At 37.1% G+C, this 22,242-nt stretch overlaps 1 long non-coding RNA gene across 4 annotated transcripts in view; it reads right to left on the bottom strand.

Annotated features, from left to right (window-relative positions):
- The window catches only part of LOC131546327 (uncharacterized), a 75,448-nt gene that overhangs the window by 17,581 nt on the left and 35,625 nt on the right, over positions 1–22,242 (bottom strand). For all 4 annotated transcript variants that reach the window (XR_009272655.1, XR_009272654.1, XR_009272657.1 and 1 more), the window contains 3 exons: positions 20,567–20,621; positions 20,234–20,357; positions 11,872–12,175 (listed from right to left, as the gene is read on the bottom strand). This is a non-coding gene — a long non-coding RNA (uncharacterized LOC131546327). The remainder of the gene's footprint in view (positions 1–11,871; positions 12,176–20,233; positions 20,358–20,566; positions 20,622–22,242) is intronic.

Raw genomic sequence — 22,242 nt, 5'->3', positions numbered from 1 at the left:
CCAATATAAACATCCAGCACTGCTTCGTTCAGCATGCCACAGCAAACCACGTTATCTCGTATTCTGACGTAAGACAGGCATGGAAGGTTGTTACCGGAGAAGGAAAAGTGGGAGAGCGGCGTAGAGATTACCGTGATGACTGGAGCCTTGTCAGAATCGCAGCAAATCAGATGACACTTCAATAGGGGGAACCAGGGTGTATGGCAAAATTCGAAAATTGAGTTGACAACACCAGCGATAAAGGCGTTATGGTCGGTGGAAATTGGTCTTTAAATGGTTTGCGGCCCAGTTGTTGAGCAATGCAATTCAGAGTTGGCCGATCTGAGCAGCAGAACCATGACCACGTGGGAATAGGGGTGAATATACATGTTGAGAGATATAGCATCTATGAGCTGTCCTTCATCTCTTTTCAGACATGGGGAGAGTAAGGTCAGAAAGGCAAAGCTCAATTTTGCCCACTGTAATACACAGACAAAAAGAAAAAGAATGAAAACAAGAGGGACGCTGGAGGTCGGTGGTGGCTGAGAGAAAAACGTTTAAGGGATAGTTCACAGAAAAATGAAAATTCTGTCATCATTTGCCCACCTGCATGTTGTTCCAAACCTGTGTGATTTCCTTTCTCATGTGGAACACAAAATAAAACATGTCCAACAAAATAATAATACCAATACTACTATTATTAGTAGTAGTAGTTTTTATAGTAAAATAATAATAATATAAGGCACTACTACTAATAATTTAATAGCATTATTGTTACTATTAGTAATAATACTTTTACAATAGCAATGGAAACACTATTAGTTATGTTAGTTAACTAACAATGAACAAATTTTCTACAGCATTTATTAGTCTTAATTAATGTTAATTTTTACATTTACTTGTACATTTAATGCACTGAACTAAAATGAACTATTGAATTTCATTACTTAACATTAGCAAAGGTTAATAAATGCTGTAAAAAATATATTGCTCAAACATTTTTCATGTTTAAAACTTAATTTCTAGCAATTATCGTCAATTTGATTTCACAGATACTATTTAAACTAAACTGAGCTAAACAATGAGATCTCTGAATTCAATAATGGAATGTCATTAACTGAAAATTGAGTGTTTAATCTTATCATTATACATTACTGACACTCTATCCTCCAATTTGATACTGTTAAGTGCTTTGACACAATCTGTATTGTTAAAAGCGCTATATCAATAAAGGTGACTTGACTTGTGAAAATGAGACCTTATTGTGAAGTGTAACCCAAATATAACATATATATGTAAAATTAATAATAGTAGTTAATAGTTACTATGACAATTGTAACAATACAATAATAATTTAACAACAGTAACATTAGTTAACATGAACTAACAATGAACACATTTTCTATAGCATTTATTAGTCTTAATTAAAGTTAATTTCTACATTTACTAATACTTTTTTTAAATTAAAAATGTGATCAATTAATATTAGTTAATGCACTGAACATGGACAATGAACGATTAATTTTTTTAACTAACATTAACAAAGTTTAATAAATGCTGTAAAAAATAAATCTCTCATATATTAATATTATTATTATTATTAACATAACTAATGAGACCTTATGTTACCCAAATATATGCAATAATAATATGTAATAATGCATGTTTGTATGTGTGTAGGTATGCATGTATGTTTTTTGTAGTAGTGGTAGTATAGTGAATGTTAAACTATTATACAAATATAATGTTCTCTAATATCCTTTACTTTTCATCACATTGGTCATTCTGATGTTGTTTTCTTTTTTGTTCCACAAAAGAATGTAAGTCATTCAGGTCTGAAGGTGTGAGGGAAGACATTAGGAAGAGATAGATAGATAGATAGATAGATAGATAGATAAATAGATAGATAGATAGATTTATTTATACAGAGAAGCTCACATACTAAGTGAAAAGGAGAAAATTCGGTGTTGTATTTGAGCTCTTTAGGCTGCGTATAAGGTTACAGTAAAGTTTTCTTTCACTGTATTTTGTGCTGAAAAACAATTTGAATTTATCAAAGTAGACTGCCAGCGCTATTGCCTGCACACTCCGATACAGTGTTTTCCCCGAACATTTCGAGCGGGAGAGATTATGGAGGGAAACAGGGATGATGCTAGGCTTTTAAGAAGGCCCAATACCTTGTATTTAAATGAAAACAGCTGTGCTCGAATAGCATTAAGGCCGGCTTCGTCCTGTCAAGATTTCACATTTCTCTGCTTTTTTTTTTTTCCAGCTTTTTTTTCCACCTCTCCGGGTTGTGAGAAGTTTAAGTTGAAAATGGTTTTGGGAATCGTCTGCAAATCTCCCTTGAGCGGATTAAACTGTGGGACTGGAAGAACTTAGCCAGACAATTTCCAACCACGGCTAAATTGCTTAGATATGAGAGCGTCAGAGGAATAAATATTATTTTAAACCTTTAAAACGCACTGCTTTTTTCATCTCTCTGATTCCTTTCTTCTCCTGTCCTCTTTCTGTGCCAGCTCCACGTGTTTGAAATTACTCAATTTAGCATAATGTTCATAATTGATCATTTAGTGGAAAACGCAAACATATCGTTTGCTGACGGGTCCCATATTTTGTGAGTGTGATTCGTTGTTTCTGGTGGAGTCAGGGGACAGCTGGTTGACGTTTCACACTCATCGGGAGTTGTGATCATGAAATGGGATGTTGGCCTTTTCTCACCAGTGATTTGCCTTAGTATTTTCAAAACTGTCTAGCAGGCCAGCGTCTCACAGCCGGACCGTCTGGTTGAGTGCTGAGCTAGATGGGAAGGCTTCCCACGGGACGAGAGGGTCATCTCAGAGGGCACACATGAAGTTAATGGAAGGTATGGTGCACATGAAATCCTTTGCACTGTCATTCTCAGTAACAGCACAAAGCTGAATCTTTCTCTTGAGCCAGATCTTAGCCTGTTTCCAATGTATACGTTGAATGTAGTTGCAACTTTATTTCTCATAAATGAGATTCAATTTCTCACAGTTAAGACTTTGTTTCTCAGAATTGCAACTTTATAAAAATGTGACTTTATATCTCGCAATTTGAACTTTTAGGGTCACATGTTTCTCATAGTCATACTAACCTTATAGTCATACTAACCATGCAACTTTATATCTAAAATGTGTCTATACATCTCAAAATGTATATATATATATATATATATATATATATCACAATATGACATACTTGCAACTTTATATCTCAAAATGTGTCTATACTGTATATCTTATAAATGAGAACGTGACTTCAAAGGTTTCTCATTTCTCACTCATTTTTAAAACAGAATATACTTTACAGCTTGCATTTGTAACTTATTTCTCAAATGCAGACTTTATATTTCACCATTGCAGCTATATCTCACAGTTATGACTTTGTTTCTCATACAGTAATTGCAACTTTATTAGAATGTGACTTCTTACATTTGTGACTATCATGAATGCAATATTGTATCTCAAAATGCATCTATACATTTTGTGATTATATCTCAGAATTGTGACTTTGATTCTCATAATTGCAATTTTATATAACAAAATGTACTTTATAGCTGGCATTTGTAGATTTTTCTGACAACTGCCACTTTGTTTCTCATGATTTATATCAAAATGTACTTAATATCTTGAAAATGCGACTATTCTGTAAACTGCAACTGCATATCTTCCAATGTGACTATATCTCATAATTGAGACTGTTTCTCATATCAGTCTCACACACACACACACACACACATATATACATATATATATACACATACATATATATATATGTGTGTATGTGTGTGTGTGTGTGTGTGTGTGTCCTACCTACCAGCAAAGCTATGCGCAAGTGCACCTAGGGCAAAAGCTGCTTTAAACGCAAAGGATGGTCACATGTTGATTTAATTTAGTTAATAGAAGTTAATTGATAAAGAAAATCTATTTATGACATTATTTTTGACAGCATCCTCATTTTACAGCATTTTTGCATAAGTGCCTAAAACTTTTAACAGTACTGTAGCTTTGCAGGTAGGTTTCTTGAAGCATCGTGGAGACGTTGCCACGGTTCTTCTGGATTTAGTCTGTCTCAGTTTGTTCTGTTTCTTCATGTCATTCCAGACAGACTGGATGATGATTAGATCAGATCTCTGTGTGGAGCACTGGCTGTTGTCAGACATTCACTGGATTATTACAATTAATGGCAAAATGAATGTTTGGAAATGTAAACTGATACTTCCTACTAACACACTACAGCAAAAGATAGAAACTGACTGGCGGAACAATGACACTAAAATCACCATCACGAACACACTGTTTCCCCAATACTAAATATGTATATAAAATATTATTTATTGAATAATAATGTTTAATAAACAACAACAACAGCCATCATAAAAGTTGCTAGGCAATTCAGTCAAAAGTACAAGGACAGCACTATATACAGAATTGAAGTTACATAAAATATAACGTGATGAGATTTAGCCCTCAGCCAAAACTATTTACTCTGGAACAAATAATAGATTAATGAGACCAAAGACTGCCTGCGAGATTTACTCAAAACGAATTATATTTCATGTTTAGCCACTATAGAGTGGTCAAAGCCAGACGCAAATTCCAGAAGATCTGGCCGAGGTGAGGCACTCTCATCGGGTTTATGAGCGCTGAACGGCCGCTGACACCCTGGAGCTCACATCTCCAAAAACGTCAAAGCAAATTTTCAAATAGACATTACTTTTATTTACCAACCGCATATTTGAAGTTTAAACAACTACATTCAAGACTAAAAACTCTTAAAACTACATTCGGTGACACAAAAACAATATATTTTTTTTTTTAATTATAGTGGATTTGGGCGTTCGCCATGACACACGATATGAGAAATATCTTCGGCAAGTGGAGTGATACAAACAGCTGGAGGAGCTGTTCTAATATCGCACTCTAATCAGCCAATCAGATTCGAGGACCAGAAAGAACTGTTCTATATATATATATATATATATATATATATATATACACACAGTCATGACCAAAAATATCGGCACCCTTGGTAAATATGATCAAAGAAGGCTGTGAGAATTAATCTGCATTGTTAATCCTTTTGATATTTTATTTTAAAAATTCACAAAAATCAAACCTTTCATTGGATAATAAGAATTTAAAATGGGGGGAAATATCATTATGAAATAAATGTTTTTCTCAAATACACATTGGACTAAATTATTGGCACCCCTAGAAATTCTTATGAGTAAAATATCTCTGAAGTATATTCCCATTCATATTCACAATTTTGAGCACTCCAGGATGATTATGAACATGAAATTATCCAGTCATGGCTTCCTGTTTCACAGAAATATAAAGCCCAAATTCCCTTAATCATCCATCACAATGAGAAAAACCAAAGAATATATTTCTGATGTGCAGCAAAAGATAATTGAGCTTCACAAATTAGTGAAGTGGCTTTAAGAAAAGAGCTAGACCAGTGAAAATTCCTATTTCCACCATCAGGGCAATAATTAAGAATTTCCAACCAACATAAAATGTTACGAAACTGCCTGGAAGAGGACGTGTGTCTATATCGTCCTAATGCACGGTGAGGAGGAGAGTTTGAGTGGCTAAAGACTCTCCAAGGACCACAGATGGAGAATTGCAGAAAATAGTTGAGTCTCAGGGTCAGAAAACCTTAAAAAAATGGTCAAACAGCACCTACATCACCACATGTTGTTTGGGAGGGTTTAAAAAAAAAATTATTATCCTAGCTCATCCAAAAACAAACTCCAGCATATTCAGTTATCACTATCAGACACGACTGGAACTTCAAATGGGACTGGCTTCTATGGTCAGATGAAACTAAAAAAATTATTTTTTTAGCAGCAAACACTCAAGATGGGTTTGGTGAACACAGGGATTAAAAAGTACCCCATGTGTACAATGAAATATACTGCTGTATTTTTGATGTCATGGGCCTATATTTCTGCTGGAGGTCCTGGACATCTTGTTTAGACACATGGCATCATGGATTCTATCAAATACCAACAGATAAAAAAGTGACTGACTCTGTTAGAAATCTTATAATGGGCCATGTTTGGATCTTCCAACCGTACAATAATCCAAACACAATCTCAAAAACAACACAAAAATGGGTCACTGAGCACAAAACCAAGCTTCTGCTGGCCATTCCAGTCCTCTGACCTGAACCCTATAGAAAATGAGTGGTGAACTGAAGAGAAGAAGCTGGGAATCTAAAGCGTCTGGAGTGATTCTGGATGAAGGAATGGTCTCTGATCTCTTGTCAGGTGTTTTCTAACCTCATCAGGCATTATAGGAGAACATTTAGAGCTGTTAAACTGGCAAATGGAGGTTTAAAAAAGTATTGAATAAAAGGGTGGCGTTAATTGTGGCCAATGTGTATTAGATAAAAACATTTATTTCATAATGATATTTCCCCCCATTTTAAATTATTATTATCCAATGAAAGGTTAGATTTTTGTGAATTTTTAAAATAAAACATCAAAAGGATTAACAATGCAGATTAATTTTCACAGCCGCCTTTGATCATATTTACCAAGGGTGCTGATATTTTTGGCCATGACTGTATATATATATATATATTCTCTCTATAATTTCAAAATTATATCTCACTAAAGTGTTAAGTAGTCTAACCTACCTATTTTTTTCTGCACTGTGTGAATTTAAGTGACATTAAATTATCCATAATAGGCTTTCATATGTGGCATGTTCCAGTGTTATTTTTATGCATCTAGATATACTAGGTAGTATGTCACATGACTCTCATAGTCATACTAACCCCGATAATCATCTTGTTGTTCTACAATTCCTGTAATCGTCTCAGCCAAGCAACCTGGCATATTGTGTTCTGCATATCTCACACAAAGCCTGACTCCTTTTCCACACTTTTCCAGGCTTTTGACAGCTTTGTCTGCAATAACAGGTGTCTCCTTATTCTACCACATGCATCCCTGATTCCTCACTACCGAAGGCACAAAAAAAGCGACGTTTTTTCTCCACAGCTCAAATCAGGCAGATGTTGGCTCAGTTTTGGTTTTCAGGGCCTCCCTTTTCAGTTTCAGCCCTCTCCCGCCTGTTTTCCACCCTCCCACCCTCCGGAGCGCGGTATCGGCGAAGAGCCGCGACAGGAGAATCAGAGAGGGCCATCTGATCTAACTGACAGGTCCCTGGCAGATGTTTGCAGCTTTGCTGACATTTTCCAGCAAGCCCACTGAGCATCTACAGCACGTCCTCATCTTACAAGCCTAAAGCCGAGTTACTCTGAGGAATACGCGGACCTCGCTTTCATTCATTTATATGGGTTATTTATTTACAGATCTTTGTAACAGCCGTTTCAACTATTTGTGTCCTAAAAATCACATTTCCGCTTATATAATTTTATTTCTGACATGACGTACCTCGCATTTGTGTTGAAAAATCACGGCGGTGAATGCCAAGTCAGTACTTAATTAAATCAGACAGATGATTTCATGCATCAAGATTAAACTTAGGCTGGGAATTGCTCCAAGCTCTTTTAATACAGAATTTCCTTTCTTTCCCTTCCACAGAGATTGCAAATTGCAAGTGGACAGGTATCTCCGACCTCCTTAATCCCACTGAGCCGTCCCCCCGTGTCACCTGGGTTCCATCGCCAAATTGGTTTGAACTCCTCCGATTTTACAGCGCACGTCCATATGTCAGTAAGGCTGTGAGATCTGTCGAGGAGCTGTCAGGGCGAGTTTAGGCCCCTGCCCTTGCTCTGGACATGGCCCTTACAGGTCTCGGATCGGGGCGGAGTAAGAGGGGACTCGTGCTCCCCGCTCTCCTCGACCTGTCAGCCATGTTTAGCACCTCTGCGTGTGACAGAGTTAAGATGGAGAGAACCACTTTCAACTCTTCCCACTAGGATCAGTCAGGGATGGGGTGAGGGTCAAATGCAAGCGTTTAGAAATGCACGCATGTCAATTCATTTTTCAAAAGTTTGGGGTTGGAAAGATGTTTCTGAAAGAAGTCTCTTATGCTCACCAAGGCTGCTTGTATTTGATCAATAATATAGTTAAAACCATAATTGTGAAATATTATTACAATGATTGATGAATTTAATGCATCCTTGCTGAATAAAAGTATTAGTTTCTTTCAAAAAAAATTATTTGACATTAAACATTTAAATGGTAGCGTAGATAAAAAAGACTCCTTTCAGCCCAAATATGGTCTCAAAAAGGAATGTTACATGCCAAAAACACACATCTTTTCATCATTTATTCTTGCTGATTTATAATTTATTAATTCATTTTTTTACTATGATTTATACTTCTATAAAATGAATATCAAGCCATAATTCACAAAAAAAACTTTCTGTCCACCAGAGCTCTCATGTCATGTTTAAAAAATTAAAAAAGAACATATTTTAAAATTGTAATTAAAAATATTACATTAGACACATCACGCCAAGTTTGCCATCAAACAATATTGGTTTTCGCTTGTCATGTGACCAGTTGTGCACAAGAAGCTTTACATACAGTAAGAAAGAAAATAATAAAGAGTTGGAACGACTTTGTGGTGAAGTGAATGATCCCAAAGGTTTCATTTTGTGGTTGTGTTTCCCTTTTCTAGGATTTTACGGTTGTGTAGTTACAGTAGAGCTGTCATCGCCGTCTTTATTGTATGTGTATGTTCTCCACAAAAGCATCAAGTGTTTGGCTGGGTCAAGGAGCTTCTGTTAACACTTTTCAAACAGCATGTCCCAAGCCCTAATCTATTCTCCTGCTGTAATTTATATTTTAAAACCTGCCCTTATTTTTTTATTTCACTAAGCCAACACATTTTTATCTTTCGCACAGCAGTTTGACAGCCACTGACAAGTGAAGTGAAAAACCCTCTCATGCAACCTGCCCTCACGAAACCTGGGAAGGTGAAATCAATACGGTTTGTATTTTAAAAAGGCACTGATACGTGAGTATGACTCAAAATTACTACCGCAGACTGACATGCAGAAGTTATGAAGATAAAAAGTGATTCAAAACAAGGACAAAAGACGATTTGGTGACGGCAATTGATATAGACACTGATATGCTGAGAGCTCAGCGCAAATGGTAATTGACAAGAGTGTCAGAAATACAATGGAAAAAAATACAAATAAAATAAAAGAGTGCGACGCAACGAAATGGCATTTCTGGTGAAATGGTGTTGGTGAAGGTTGACTGAACTTCAGGTTTCAGGTGACCCATTCACACTTGCTTTCCTTTCCCCCCTCCTCTCTCTCTCTCTCTCTCTTTCACAGTTCTTTTTTCTTCTCCATTACTCGGACGCTGAATGATGGTGATTTGGTTGAGGCCCAGTGAGTGTCTGAGGAAAATTGGTTGGTTGATAAAAACGATGCTATCAAAGAGGGCTACTTTCTCATTTACATTTAGATGAGTATTGATTATTTATTTACTCAGTGGAGTGGGATTCTTTTCCAATCTTATCTCTCTCTCGTCTTGTGCTTGTCACCTGGTAGAGGGGGGGAAAGAAAGCGTACGAGAGATAGAGTTCTTGACACCACTCGAGGATAACAGCATTTTGCTGCACAGATAAAAGTTAGAAGGGTGCTCTCCCTTTGTCTCCTTTTTCTCTCCACTCGTTTCTCTTCTTCCACACCAATTTTGACAGAAGAAGAAAGTTTGCAGAATTAAAACGGATTGCCCTGGATGAAAGGGTATAGGTGACAAGCTCAGTGCAACTTTCAGGATTTCAGCGAGCAGTATGGTATATTGGTGTAACAGAATTTTATTTTATTTATTTTGGTCAATATATTGGCATATGTATTTGACTGAATGTCAAACTTGTAGCGTATATAACTTTTTAGTGACCATTGTGTCTCATTTCTTCCTTCAGGCAGGTACATGTGGCAATGCTTAATTCAACAAATTTTGAATTAATAATTATTCCTGAAACATGTGCTGTAGGGGAGACTGGGGAAAGATGTTACATGAGTTTTTGCCCAAGTAAATATTTCTCATGGTCGGTTTATATTTAAAGTTACATACAGTACCTTAAAGCATTGGCTACAAAAAGCTATTGGACATTCAGACATTATTACGAAGGAAGGAAGGAAACAAACAAAATTTTTTTATTTGAACAATATTGTGCTGTTGTGACAACATGCCCCAATAGTGTAAGCAATGGAACACTCTTTTAAAGGCTTTATAGCAAAAAAAAAAAAAAAAAACACTCGAAAAAGTAAAAATGTTAAAGATGACTTACAAAAACGTCAAACCATACATATAAATTGAATAATCATCAAAGAAGAAAAACTATATCACTGTTAGGGGCGGACTTAACTAATAAGCAAGGGAAGTGGCCGCTTAGGGCCCCGGGGAATCAGGGGGCCCCATCTGATATTGGCGAAACATATTTGCAGCGTTGAGCTGATTTCTTGAACGCAGTGACCAGAAGTGTTTAAGAATCCACTCATCGATCAAAATGCCGAGTTTTTGTCAAGTGCTGAGTGCAAGGTCGGGCATCATCTCATTATAACAAAGTGTAGATACCATGTAAATAAGAGATTCATTGTGCAGTGTAAAGCTTATTAACGGAACGTCGTGAGATCGCAATGAATTGAAATGAGTGACAGCTATAGTGATTATATGAGGGAGCGCTCTTTTCGCGCATTCTAGACTGTATAATACTGTCTGACTGTCTCAGAACAAAGATATTCACCTCAGTAAAGAAAGTATTGTGTTTCAAGTCACAATTTTATTTATCTTGATGTTTCAAAATGACTCTCTTGTGTGCTTTTCCTAGGCGCACCGGCCTTGTACTCGTATAAATGCACGAATTATATGACTGGATATTTTCCCTTAATAACAGGTTTCATTTTCGATTTGTTTCTTGGCAAACCCTACAGTATGCCTTCAGAACACTCAGGAATGAGTTGCATGGGATAATTTTATGTTCGTTTTATGTTTTTTTTTTTTGATAATGTCTTCATTTGTGATCTCAAAAAAATAAGGTAGCCTAATTTGGCTTTAGAACAGCATCAGGTTGACTAATTACTGGTTGTGAAGGGATAAATAAACTATAAACTAGAGCGAGCGAGCAAAATAAAGGTTAAGCATAAACACTTGGAATATGGAATGAGTTGCATGGGATAGTTTTTTGTTTGTAAAAAGATTGGAAACGTTTACAATTTATTAAATGGACAAGTGCAAGCATTTTTCTTTTCTTTTTTTGATAATGTCTTCCTTTTGTGATCCAAAAAAAAAATTAAGGTAGCCTAATTTGGCTTTAGAACAGCACCAGGTTGACTAATTACTGGTTGTGAAGGGATAAATAAACTATAAACTAGAGCGAGCGAGCAAAATAAGGGTTAAGCATAAAAGGACACATAGTTATTGTGTGGGGGCCCCACACCTGGAATTTGCTTAGGGCCCCCAAATCACTAAGTCTGCCTCTGATCACTGTATCATGGTTTCCACAAAAATATTAAGCAGCAAAATTATTTTCAACACTGAAATGTTCAAATCAGCATATTAGAATGATTTCTGAAAGATCATGTGACACTCTATATAGGACTAATGATACTGAAAATTCAGCTTTGCCACCACAGGAATACATTTTAAAATATATTAAAATAGAAAATGATTTGAAATAATATTTCACTACAGTACTGTTTTAACCGTAATTTTTGATCAAATAAATTTAGCCTTGATAAGCATAAAAGGGTTCTTTCATAAACAATAAAAAATCCAGTCAACCCCAAAGTATTCTAAATGGTAGTTTGTGTGTAAATGTTATGTGTAAATATTTTAGCATGGTGGGTAATTGGCCCAAAAAACTCATAGTTCACTGAAATACATCTCATGTGACACATTGGATATTGCTGACTGTACTATACCTGTACGTTTCCTCATTGTATGGATGGTGCGTGAAGTGACTGGGTGCAGTGGAGACAGCAGCAGGATGGGGGTACGTAGCTCTCTGCAGTGCTAGAGGACCCCTGACAGACCCTGCCTCTTCCTCTCAGCACTGTGATGGAGAGTGAGCCGTCTCCTGAGGTGGCCTCTGTCAGCTCCGCTTTGCTTCAAAAGGAAGATAGGTAGCACAGCCGCTGCGGCCTGCGTCAGCCACCCATCTCCCCGCCCTCACCCCGTGGGCGACGCTAGGCATGGGATATCCCTGCAAACACATGGAGGCCGGACCTAGATGGTGTCACAGGAAAGAGGTTCATTAGCATAATGTTCTTAGTCTTACGTAAAATAAATTCAGTCATTTAATACACAAATTAATTTCCTCTAAATATAGTTAATCTTCCATCTGAATCAACATCTGTTCATTTATAAGGATGAAGTGGACCAAAAATAAGTGAGTTTAAGTTCAGGTGATTGATTGGCTGGGTGTGACCTCACCATAATTATGACAGCTTACCTCATGAATATTAATTAGGTGATGCACAAATAATTTAGCATTATCTTTTACAGTTTATAGTGAACAGATAACCTGGTGACATATTTAATTAGATAATTAGACCTGATAACAATCACAACAAACATGCAGCATTAAAAATGAACTCCAGCTGCACATTGTTATATATAGCTTCATCGATGTCACACAAAGGTGCTTCAAAAATGACACACATGTACAATAAATTGTTTTGTGAAATCACAGTAATAATCCATAAATAGACACAGGCCATTTTGTATCTGTAACTAAGAAAATATTGAATTTTTTCATGAAAGTATGTGCTGTTTTGCATGTGAGGTTACTGTTATGCCCCGTCTAGGGAAGAAGCGCAACAAGAAAGGACTAGCACGGACAAAAGATTTTCAACAACAATACGTTTATTGGGAGTTTAAGTTCAGGAGCCGACAAAATAACAAACAAAATTTTCTTGTTTTCAAACTTCTACCATACATGTAAGGGATAATCAACGGCTAGCTGTGCATTAAAGGATTTGTTCAATTTTGTTCGAAGTTCTGTAGACCAATCAGGAGACAGCAACAATCAGCCTGCAGGAGCCAATCGGATGGCTTTCCCTAGGGAGAGCCGAAACACAGACACCCTCAACAAAGCAGAGAAAACAGAACAACCAGAGTTGTTACAGTTACTTTTTAAAGGGTTAGTTCACCCAAAAATGAAAATTCTGTCGTTACTCACATTACTCACCCTCACGTCGTTCCAAACCCATAAGAGCATCGTTCATCTTCGGAACACAAATTAAGATATTTTTGATGCATCCCGTGAGCTCTCTGACCTTCCCATAGACAGCAAGTGCCGTTACACGATCGAGGTCTAGAAACGTAGCAAGGACATCGATAAAATAATGTGACATCAGGGGTTCAACCATAATTTTACAAAGCTACGAGAATACTTTTTGTGAATAAAAAAAAATAAAAAATTTATTCAACAATTCGTCTCCTCCGCATCACCCTGGTGCCATTTTGGAGAGTATCCACTGAACGTAACAGCATACGCTGTTCTGTGTCAGCTGCGTCACGTGGATACGTTGTTTTCGTTCAGATCAAAGCGCAACAACGTAGAAAACGTATCTGTGTGACGCAGCTGACACAGAACAGCATACCCTGTTTATGTTCAGTGGATACTCTCCAAAATGGCGCCAAGGTGGCGGAAGAGACAAATTGTTGAATAAAGTCTTTTTTTTTTCTTCGTAACATTACGGTTGAACCCCTGATGTCACATGGATTATTTTACCGATCCCCTTGCTACGTTTCTGGACCTTGATCGTGTAAGGACCCTTACTGATTATGGAGGGTCAGAGAGCTCTCAGATTCCATCAAAAACATTTTATTTTGTGTTCTGAAGATGAATGGAGGTCTTACGGGTTTGGAACAACATGAGGGTGAGTAATTAATAATAATTAATAATAATAATTTTCTTCAGCGCCAAAACAGCATATTAGAATGCTGCTGAAAATTCATAGTTGCCATCACTAGAATAAATTATATTTTAGAGTATTTTAAATATAATATTATCAATATTATATTAAACATAATATTAAAATTATAAATATAAAATTATCATTTTTTCCACAGTGTTTCTGTTTGACAGTATTTTTGATCAAATAAATGCAGCATTGGTGAACACTAGATTGTTTTTTGTTTTTTTTTAAGAACAATGTTATTGTTTCTAAACATTTTGCATCTTTAAAATCATTTTAAATGGACTACAAAAACATTCTCACCACTCATAAGAATAAGAAAATATGATCGAGTAAAATCTTAAAATGGGTCACTGATGTCAATAACAGGTGAGCTATGCATATTGCTTGACTTCCTAAATGGCATGTCGGAATGTTCTTTCTTTCTTACTTTCTTTCAGTTGTAACTCAGTTACAAATGACTTATTTAAACAGATTACAATGAGTCAAAATCAGGGCTAGACAAACAAGTGTTGTCCAATACTTACCACATCACCACTAAAACAAACATCTGTCTGACTTACCAGACCTAAATGTCACTAAATGGATGTAAAGATAGATTTGGCAAAGCGCTCAGGGTGATTAACTCTGTGGGCCTAAAATGGGCACTGACTACCAGAGACTTCCATCGCTGCTCAAGAATGGGCATCCATTTTTCTTTGTTAGTCAGTCAGTCATTAGCCTAGTTACACATCTGGATCCCAACAGCACTTTAAGAATATGGACTGCTCTGACGAGGAGGGAAAAAAAAAAAAAAAAGCTAATTAGCCAAACTGGAGAGGAACATCTTGTTTTCCTAGCCCCCCTAATGGATTAGACCAAGGTCTTTTGAAATGCAAACTTATCAAGGAGACACAGTTAGAGGATCTGTCCCCTTTGGAGTTGCAAGTCCCTGTCTACCGTCTGTCCTCTGAGTTAATGAGTAAACATTAGGATTGGCTTTACTCTATCACTTGCAACACAGCTAAACCAGAGTAAAGGGTAACTGTGTTAAGATTCTGTGTTCGATTTAACCGCTCAGTCTCGAAGCCAAAATGTATTTAGTTTCACCTTATAACTGTCTGTCTTTACCGCTGTATTTGAAAAGAGGTGCTTTCAATGTGCTTTGTTGAAAATGCCCTTGGGGACCGAGGCCTTTTCTCTGTTAGTGCCAAAGATGGCAAAGGCTCTCCTGACATTTTGGGAACCGTTTCTAAAAGGGTAAACATTGCCCTGAGTTTTTGCCCTTCATTGGATGACAGCTTTATTATATATTTTAAACATCTCTCCATCAAGGTTATCAAAATGAAATTCTCATTATGAATCCTGCTAACAAAAATAAGAATGTTTAGCTAACATTCCCATTAAGTTATTAAAAAAAAAAATTCTGAATATTCTGTGGATGTTCAAAAGGTTCATAACTTTGATAGAACCTTGCAGGAACGTTCCACGTTAGCTGCACTGTAAAAAAAAAAATAATAATAAATTCCATAAAAAAAACGGATAATGTACTGGCAGAAAATTACCAGGATATTTTCTGTTAAATTTATGGACATTTCCTGCAACGTTAAAATGGAAAATTCTGTAGATTTATATTTTCTTCTGTACCATAAACGGACAATCCATTATGCAGAAATTTCTAAAGAATTATAGCATAGGCCTATCTTTAGTATCAAATAAATCCAGCACAATATATACAAATTGAACATGGTTTATTTTTACCTTATGTAAACATTCTTAAAAGTGCGTTCAGTAGCTTTTATTTGCCTTAAACAGGTGAAGACAAAAATATTATTACATCAGTTAATTTAAGAATGAGTAATGTGAACACTTTTTAGTTTTAAACAGCAACAGGCTGAAAAAAAGAAAACACGAGCAGGTACTTGACTTGTACAATATTGGTGTTGCACCAAATAGTGGTCACAAAGATAAACTTCACTGTGAAACATTCAAGATTCAAAATATTTTCAAATACATGGTGAAAAAGATGAATACAAAGACAGGACTGTCATTAATAACAATTGCTATAGCCTTACAGTCAATAGTCAAGTGAAATGTTCCAGTGTTGACACCATTTTCCCATAGGAGAACACAACAGTATTTAAAAGGACAGTTGACCCAAAAATGTGAATTCTGTCATCAGTTACTCACCCTCATACCGTTCCAAATCCATAAGATTTTCATTCATCTTTGGAACACAAATGAAGAGTATTTTTAATGAAATCTCTGTGCTTTCTGTCCCTCCATTGACAACCTATACAACTACCATTTCAGGGTCCAATAAGGTATAGCTGTCAGATTTCATTAAAAAGGATCTTCATTAGTGTTCCAAAAATGAAAAAAAAAAAAAAAAAAGTCTAACAGGATTGGAACAAGATTTTTTCATATACAATTTTGGGTGAACTAACCCTTTAAATTAGATTACTAACCTCTAATTCATGCTAAATTATCTGCATCTACAATTGACATGGTACTGCAAAAAAAAAAAAAAACAACAACAAAAAAAAAAAACTTGTAGAGCATTTGAAAAAGAACAAAGATTCATGCACTCATGCCTCACATTTCAATGTGAAACTAAGAGAACTATACAATCTAAATTAAGAGCAGGGCTCCAAGTGTTTGTGTGCTTTTAGTATCTCTTTCCATGTGCCAGTTTGTGGAAACTACTTTTCTTTTTCTGCATGTTCAGTCCAAGTTCCATGTTGAGATTTGAAAAAAGCTCAAATTAGGAGTCACGTACTCATGAACCTAGCTGCACTTGAGTAGAGCTCCGTACATTTGGCCCCTTTTTTTATTTTTTGTTTTATTTTCAGTTTTATTCATTAATAACACTTTCCCTTATGGCATACAATCGGAAACAGCAGGAGATGTCTCCGTCGGCTTCTCCGATTAAGAAGAAATCCAAGCTACCGACCGAGAGCGATATGGTGGACAAGATGGCGAACACTGTTACACACTTTGAGGACGTTCTAAGAACCGAGTTGACGGCGATGCGGAACGAGTTCGCTTCTCACATGTCAGTTGTTCAGTCGCTATGCTCTAAATTGGATCTTCTTACAGGGGAGATGAGAGAACAAAAGAAAGTTGTCGCAGATCACGATCCCTCGAGCAACAGGTCGTGGACTTACAGGATCACAATAGGCGCAACAATCTGCGTCTGGTCGGATTGCCTGAAGGTTCCAAAAGGACGACCGTATGGGCTTTTTGAAAAGAACATGGCTCCCGTCTCTGGCAGGCAAAAAGATTGAAGTGGAGCGAGCGCATCGCGTGTACACAAGGCTCTCCTCAGATCGCGCTAAACCACGGGTTTTCATCTTTAAACTGTTGCGGTACACAGACAGGGAGCTCATTCTGAGGGCTGCCAGACTTCATGCCCCGGTGTAAACATACGACGGAGCAACGCTGTCATTCTTTCCAGAAAAAGCAGTAGTACATTTGCGCCAATTAGGAAGGAAATGAGAGAAGCTGGCATCCAGAATTTTCTTCTTTATCCTGCAACGCTGAAGGTCATTCTCAATCAAGGTGAACCTAAAATGCTATACTCCCCAGAAGAAGCAAGAGTTTTTATCAGATCCCATTCATCCATCAACTCTCAGTGAGCTTCAGCTGGACATTTGTTGTCTAATTGGAGAATGGTTAGGTGACTGTGTTTTTCACTGTTCACTTTAATGTTCACTTCTTAATTCATAGTTACTAGAAGCTTTCATTGTGCATACAGTATCGCTTACGGATTATGATGTTATTTTATTTATGTTTTAGTTGCATTCCTTCTCTCTTTCCTTTTTTTTTTTTTTTTTTTTTTTATAAATAGAGATACTACCTAGTCAATATGTGACTATGGGGCCAATGTTGGTGCTTCAGTAATGTGCAGGTTTTTGTTGACGCCACGGACCATATTAAGGGGCGCTGGCAGATCAAAGTTTGTTCTTGGTTTGATCTGCCATAGTTCGTAGGAATGTATTTATGTTTTATAGAACATACTGTACATTTTCTTTTTTTAGTGACGGGAAGGGTGGGGGTGGTTTAATGATAGATTCAACTGGTTTCATTTTCGAACTTCTATTTTGTCTTATTATGCAGTAATTCTGTTCGATACCTATGACCAGGGGCGGACTGGCCATCTGGACATTCTGGAGAAGTCCAGAACAGCCATCCATTCGACAGCCTTCAGGCTGGCTGGTTCATCAAAGAAAAAGTGTCAAATTAAGTGACATTGACAGCCGACAAAAGGGGGCGCTAATGCAATCTATTTTTGTGTATAAGAAACCAAAACTAACACGAAGTGGGCTCGTGATGGCAAGCAAAAAACGTGAAGATAAAAGCAGTTGGAAGAAGCTAAAATAAAAAAAGCGAACAGTTAGGTTACCTTTGCCCTCCTCTCTCATGTAGCCTATGAGCACTATAGTAAAATCCTAGGACACCCCTAGTCCGAACGTTCATTGTTATTTATCACTCCGCATTGTCTGGCAATTCATTCATAAGAGACAGCAGCGATTCTAGGTTTATGTTTATCATTGTCATATTATACATTTTGCGTTATGCTTTATGTAGATTTCAGAATTTTAGTTATTCAAGAATTAGGTTTGGAATGGCATTTGTAGTGGAAATCATTAGAATTTCTGTGATGGTTCCTATTGTTTTTGTCAGCAGGGTCAACATGGGTTTTGTGATGTTATTTGCCATAAATGCGACAGGATTGCTGTAATATTGTGAGATAATAGTGGCTGTTTGTAGTTGTGGTGGGCCTATTTGGGAGAAAATCCAGGGTGTTTTTTTTTACTCCCAGTCCGTCCCTGCCTATGACTGACCTTAATATTCTGAGTTGTAATATTAATGGCCTAATTGGCCCTCACAGACGTACAGGTTTTCTGGATTTTTTGCGAAGAGGAAGGATTGATATAGTGTTAGTTCGAGAATCCCATTTAAAAGAAGAGGGTATACGCAGGTGTAATGGTGGGTTTTATGAAGTGATATCTGACTCATCTTCGGATACTAAAACCAAGGGGGTCCTAATATTGGTGCGGAAGTCTTTAAATAATGACTATTTTAGATAAAGGTTGTGATACAGACGGTAGAATAACACATATAAAAACAATAGTGGAGAATAGGAATATTGTATTTATTTCCGTTTATGCTCCTTGTACTCCTGACCCTACTTTTTCTCTGTTTTGTCAACCTATCTCTTGAAATTTTTGGATTTTGAAATTGTATTGGGTGCAGATACGAATTCTGTAATGTTGCATATCCTAAATAGATCTGAACCAAAGAAATCACACTCAAGGTTTTTTTTTTTTCTGAATATGAATGTGTCATCTTCTCCTAAGTGTAATCTCTGTTCGCAAGGATCTTTAGGCACGTTTTCGCATTGTTTCTTTGGGAGTGCCCCTCTCTCACCTTTTTGGTCTCACCTCTCACAGAACCTGTTATATTTGTCGTGTACTGAGATATGTTTAATTCTGTGCCATTTTCTCATTAATGACTTTTGGGACTTCACCTCCCAACAAAGATGTTTACTGTTAGCTGCTCTCACAGCAGCAAAAAAATTGCTAGTCAACAGTTGGAATCCTCCTCATACAATGGACAGACGAACCTGGACGGTGTATTTGTTGGACATTATCTCGATGGAATTCGCAACTTCTCGTAATATATGGATCTAATGTGGTATCTGTAAATTTATGGCATTTAGCTTTTAATGTTTCGTCATCTTTTCTAAAAACTTGCATTTCCAGTGGTTTCCGATTGCATCTGGCATGTGATCTTGTCAACAATGTTTTATGATATACTTAAAGAGATAGTTCACCCAAAAATTTAAATTCTGTCATTAATTTCTCACCCTCATGTCATTCCAAACCCGTAAGACCTTCCTTCATCTTCAGAGCACAAATTAAGATATTTCTGATGAAATCCGAGAGCTCTCTGACCCACGGCGAATGCATATGGTGCTGCTGACGTAGAAGTGCATGTGCTGCACTTTGTTTACTGGCAAATGAACGCACACACATACGTTGTGGTACTCTCGTAGATGGCAGCTTTGTAAAATTAGTTGAACCACTGATGTCGCATGGACCATTTTAACGATGTCCTTATACTACGTTTCTTTGCCTTGATCGTGGTAGAACCCTTGCTGTCTATGGAGGGTCAGAAAGCTCTCAGATTTCATCAAAAATATCTTAATTTGTGTTGCAAAAATGAACGAAGGTCTTATGGGTTTGGAACGACATGAGGGTGAGTGATTAATGACAGAATTTTCATCTTTGGGTGAACTAACCCTTTGATTATTTTCAACTAAACAGCAACACAATAAAATGCTTTATACACAGTTTCATTACATAAGTTCCCTTACATTTGTATGGATTCCAGCATAGGTGCCATCTCCTCTGGATGTTTTCTGTTTAAAATAAAACGCAGAGAATGTGTAGCTCAGCCACAATGGGGGAGGAAATGATAACTTCTTGAATGACAGCAATCTGGAATCACCAATAACAATAAACAAATAAGAAATTATAAAAAAAACACATTGTAAATTCAGAAAACCACTCCAAACATTGATTAAATCTTTCCTACACAAACAAAAGTCAACTGAATAAATGACTCAATGACTAATTTTTTGTCAATATTGAACATCCCTAATGGTAAATAAAATAAAAACTGGTAATAAATAAAATAGAATACAAACCCATGGTAAGAATGCAGGGGGTGCTTGGGATGCACAGTACAGCAGCAATTAAGACCTGTCATTAGAAAAGAAAACAAAAGAAACACCATGAATGTCATGAACTGCTGTCCCTTTAAAACATGACTCACATCTGACACATCCCAACTCTTTACATCAGTCAAGACTTTTTAACTTATTTAAGAATAAGAATAAGTCACTTGCCAAAAATGGTCATTTTTACATAATGTTGTGTGATTTTGTCCATGTAAGTGCGAGAGAGAACTCGGTGCGCATTCTCTCCGAGGCATTCTCTGCGCGTGCATGGCATGTGTGCGTTCACAGACAGCGTGCCAGTAAAAGAGTAACGTTACCGTGCATGCGTGCGTCCGTGTGTGTGTGTGGCAGAAAAGGCGTGCTATCCTTGAAGAATAGTCGTATCTTAATCTCTTTTAAATAAAAATAAGTCATAAATGGTGTCTTCTTTTCTTGACAATTCCTCTGCCAGCTCCTGTTGAAGGCATGAAGCGCTCTAAACACAGTTGTACCTCAGATTTAAAGGCACAATATTAAGTATTGGATAAAATATCCAAAAACCACTAGAACATTGTTATATATTTTGCTGACTTGTGTACTTACATTATCCCAAATGTTTCGAAGAATGTTTAAATTCAGAGAAATAAGCAATTTTAACTAGTGACACGGACCATTTCCAGTCTTTGGCTGCATCCGAAAACTGAAAAATGCTGCCTTCGGAGGCCGGTAGGAAGGTATTCCAAGGTAGGAAGGCATCAAGGCACGTCCGAATCCAAAGTTAGCTTCACTTCCTGTCTCCTGAGATGCCTTCATCTGATCGATTTCTGAGGGCAGCACAGATGTATCCTTCGCTGCCTTTGATATCCCACAATCCTGTGCGTTCCATTCCAAGACGGTTGATCTAAAAAATAAAGATGGCGGCTGGAAGTTGCGTTTGGTGGTTAGTTTGTGTGTAAATGTATATTTCTGGTTAACTTTTTGCACTTTTGATGTTATTTCTAGTGAGAAATTAGTATTATAGTAATTAAATATTTGTTTAGTTATCACCAAAACTCACTTCTATTTTGTTGTAGATCGTTAAACCGTTACGCTGCCTCAGAATCCTGTCCGAAATAAGTTTCGTGAGGTGCCTTCGTACATACACGCTGCCTGCAAAGTCATTACCTCATAAGGCAGCAAGGAAGCTGCCTAAGTTTTCGGATGCAGCCATGGTGTCGCCTGCCAATGACATCACACACCCTCGATTTCCGGTTTTGTTTTATAGAAAACATGGAAACACGCTTTAATATGTTATGTGTTTTATTAGACAGGTGACGACCGCACAGAGTAGCATTATAACAGAACTTTCGAATGTATCTAGTATGATAAAACAGCGTTGCTTTACCTCACATAAGCACGACCGGAAGGAGCGGAAGCGGTCGACTGTGGTATTATAAAAGCTCCGCTGCTTTCGAGCCGTGTGTCACGCTCATTCAGCGGCCTTGTTTCGCTTCGACGGCTTTCAGCCTCACCCTGCTTCATACTACGACGTTAATAAATCTTTAATACATTAGCTCATCCATGAACATGATTTCTGCCCGAGTCCCGTCGGATTGCATCGGCTGTGGAGATGAAGACGACAACTCCCATGATTCCACACTCAGTCACGGCGTCATCAAAATACG

This window comes from Onychostoma macrolepis, chromosome 08 (assembly GCF_012432095.1).
Source record: "Onychostoma macrolepis isolate SWU-2019 chromosome 08, ASM1243209v1, whole genome shotgun sequence".
Taxonomy (NCBI): domain Eukaryota; kingdom Metazoa; phylum Chordata; class Actinopteri; order Cypriniformes; family Cyprinidae; genus Onychostoma; species Onychostoma macrolepis.
Note: the sequence above shows the minus strand (reverse complement) of the source record. Positions and strands in the feature narration are given on the sequence as shown.